Here is a 4,126-nt window from a genome sequence, read left to right on the forward strand (position 1 = left end):
ACTTTTCTCAAATAAACGACATAATAAAATTCATGTGTAAAACATCCCAAACGTTCACTAATAAGCTTTTTGTATATTATGACTTACATAGTTGAATCCAAGCAACCATTTTACGTGTGGTTTCTTGTCTCCTAAGATTTCCGGCGGTTGGGTTTCCAAATTTCTGATTATAGTCAGGATTATAGGATGTATTAATTAGATTTTCCGTGTAAAGCTTGAGAGCACAGTATCTTCTTAAATTTAACGTGTCAAACCTGAAACATCTTATGCGGTTATACAAAGTTTCTGCAGGTTTGGCCAGGGGTGAAAGAGAGAATGGGGTTATCGCAGATGGCCATTACATGCTATGCTTTTTACACGTATCTTGGAGGTGAAGAAAGATCACAAACAACTTCCAGTCTATGAAATCAACAGCCAGTGTCTTCTCCGATATCAAACACCGCTAATTTCATTTGAAGAACGCGTTTCCACGGGATCATGTTGCAGGCGAAGAAAGATGACAGACAACATCACATAACACAATACAGTCTAAGAAATCCATGACCAGTGTCACCTCCGTTTCCTCACAACACCAAATTGATTCGAAGAACATGTTTCCACAAGATTTGCATCTTGTTGTGGATATTCCTATCGAAATATATATTTATTTAAGATTATCTAAATATTTATTTAAATGATTCGCTGAAACAACATTTATCAATATATTTTTCTCTTATAAATGTTTATTTTAATGATTTGCTAAAACAACATTTATCTATATAACATAATAATGGGTTCCTGTTTACTTTCTTAACTGGTGGATATCTTTCCAATCAACTTTACTGATGTTTGGTCCCCACAGGGCTCATGAGTACAATCTCTAACGAGACAATGTACGAGACCATTTACTTGTGGCAACTGCTGCTCCAGGCGCGCGTCCGCAAGCTCAAATTGAAGCAAGTTCAATAAAATCTGTTGAATTCGTCCAGGTATTCCATTATTTGCATGAAATTTCGATAAAATACGATTATTTTAGGTAGGGAGTTTCCAGACAGCAAGTAATTTCAGTCAAATCTGATCATTTTGGCAGGGCTTTTTCTTGCACAAAATATTTGAACAACGTTAAAGCCCTTGACGGTTGAAATTCCGGAACTTGATGCCCTGCCCCCCTCACCGTGGCAAATGTCAAACCCTTGTAAATCACAGTATATCCACCGACCTGCACCGTCCAGGAGAACGCATCCATTGAATAGAGGTCAAATCAATATTATCATAATATTTTATCTGTGAAATTAATGAAACTGATATTGTGTACCTCGTCCGCATTCACCCAGGGGTACCATGGAGTGTCAATTGGAAGCTTCAGCTCATTGAAATAATAGTTATTATTATTTATTTATGAGAAATAATAGTTAAAAATTGATGTGTGTATAAATATAAATTAATATTTTTTTTTATAAAAAATTAATATATTTTTAATTAATTATATAAATTAAATTCAAAATAAAATTTAAGGACTAAAAACTAAATATAAATGAAATACTATTTTGTCAATGAATAAATAAATGATATTTTTCTCAACGATTCAGTATCTTTTAATGTATGTTATAAATGTCGTTGTTTGTATACTGAAATAAAAAATGTAGACTCTCTCATAAATTTAGACCAATGCCATCTTAATTCATACCATCGTTACCAAGTTCTGCCCTATTAAAAAAAAAATTAGCGAATTCTCCGATTCGGTCCGGTCGATAATTTAGTAAATTCGAATTCCGCCCTGAACAATCACCTTACCTAGAAAGATGATGAATTTAGGGAAAACACATGTTCAATTGAATTTGATGAATTTAGGGAAAACACCTGTTCAATTGAATTTGATCTTCTTGGAAGGATTTATAACGAGTGATTTCAGTAATTTTTTATATCCATCTATCGCCCTAATTTAGTTGTCAACGGGGTTGGAATTTCAAAATAAATTACTCATTAAATTTTATTGTTTTAATATTTTCTTAAGTTATTTAGAATTTCAAAACAAATTATCTATTAAATTTTATTTTTTTAACATTTTTTAACTCATCTTTATAATTTCAAAACAAATTATCTATTAAATTTTATTTTTTTAACATTTTTTTAACTCATCTTTATAGTTTCAAAGGAAGATTTAAACTATGTTGTAAAATTTTAAATTATATAATAAACAAATCACTCTATCACTAATAATTTGCTTATCATATTCTATTCCTAATTGTGAGCACTAACCATAGTTCTGTACTAGATTTCTTTCCCTCTTCGGCACTCATGGATGAATAATACATGTCCTTTAGTGGTATACTAAAAATATAATTTTTCTATTAAAAAAATAGTTATAAAATGGGAAAAGCAAATCCAAAAATATTTATAAAATAGAAAAAGTATATTTAAATGTAAGTTTACATATAATATTACAACAATAATTTTATATTCAAATAAAATGATAAAATGGAAAATTACAATAGTAAATAAATTACTTATTTATGAATAGAATATAAATAAATTTACATATCAGAAAATGGTAAAATGTAAATGTAAATAGTAAAATAAATTTGCACTTATAAATAGAAGTCATAAAATGGGAAAAGCAAATCTAAGAAAAGTTATAAAATGAGAAAGTATATTTTTATTTCAGTAAATTGAAAAGTTATAGAATAGGAAAAGTATATCTTAGAAGTAAATTTGGACATGATATTAAAACAATAATTTTTCTCTTCGAATAAAATTATAAAATGAAAAATTACACTTACAAATAGTAAAAAAAAATAGTAAAAATAAATTATTCACTTATAATGAAATATAAATAAATTTACATATTAAAAACGAGAAAATGTAAATCCAAATGGTAGAATAAATTTGCACTAGTAAATAAAATACCATTAAATATAATAACTTTTTTATTAAAAAAAAGTTATAGAATGTTTTCGTTAATGGCATCTATAATCACAGAGAAATACTCTACTAATAATTCCGAGATAATCACAGAGAAATAATCTATTAATAAATAAGATTTATTGAATTTTTTTAAATTTAAATAAATTAATTGTTTATTTAAATTAAAAAAAAAATAATATACTTAAATATCTGTAAAATTTATATGGTCGGAATTTTCCAATTTGGTAACTATGATTAACATGTTAATTCATACTCCGAAATGTTAAAGTGTTACCAGATATGAAATGTTAGGCCTATCTCAGATGAAATTAAGGTGCTTCTATCGTAATTCATATTGCACAAATGTTAACCTCATGAATTAAAAATCCGGGCAGACTAAAGATGTGGATGAATAAATATTTGTACAATTTCAGGGTATAAATGAGGGAATTACTTGCCTTGGTTCCATGCGTATGGATTGTGGCTAAGAGTTCTTCCGTCTGGGTTAACGCGAAAAGGCCCCAATTCCGCCATTGCTCCATATCCCAACGACGAACATCCAGGCCCTGCAAGAGTATTTGTTTGTGAGAAGTAGAAGAATTGAAGAATACAGTTATTATTGGAAACCTGTGAAAAGCAAATAGTCAAGCCAATATACCGCCGTTAAGCCAGAGAACTAGCGGCTTCTTGGAGGGATGTCGAGTGGCCTCGGCGAAATAATAAAAAAGCGCTCTGCCTGCCTTGGCATCAACTGTTACATATCCAGAGTACTGTCGGAATTTGAAACAAGCGGGCTGACCTGGTAGGCCTTGTGGGAGATAATCCGCTGCTGGTGAGGGCCCCTCTGTCAAATATTCAGAATCATTCTTGAAGCTGGTCGTCGCGCTCTCACTCTCCCAGTTGGTAACTTTTACGGTACGGCTTCTGCTTCTTATAGATTTGCGCCACGACTGCAGTTTTTCACCTTGAGAGGTTAGCTGATGAGACGGAGCAACTGCTGCGACCAAAAGGATTGGCAGAAGAAAAAACAGCATTCTGTGCATCTTCATAACCAACCAAGGGAGGAAAATCGGAGGTTGGTGTTGTTGATTAGAGTTTTCAACTACAGAGTCATCTAAGGTAAGGCCCGGTGCTTTACTTATAGTTAGTTTCTGAAGCAGGCCGTGAATTGCAAATGGAGAGAGAGGAAGTCGGAGTAGGAGATAAATAGGAATTAGGGAGTTGAGAGGGGCGTTTCTTTGAT

At 31.4% G+C, this 4,126-nt stretch overlaps 1 pseudogene; it reads right to left on the reverse strand.

The window, feature by feature from the left end:
* Window positions 1-3,333: 3,333 nt before the first annotated feature.
* LOC149194542 (serine carboxypeptidase 1 pseudogene) lies at window positions 3,334-3,926 on the reverse strand (annotated as a pseudogene).
* Between the last annotated feature and the right edge of the window lie 200 nt (window positions 3,927-4,126).

Source organism: Pinus tabuliformis, chromosome 2_2 (assembly GCF_031772625.1).
Source record: "Pinus tabuliformis cultivar Carrire ecotype Pingquan chromosome 2_2, CPIR1, whole genome shotgun sequence".
NCBI classification, from domain to species: Eukaryota; Viridiplantae; Streptophyta; class Pinopsida; order Pinales; family Pinaceae; genus Pinus; species Pinus tabuliformis.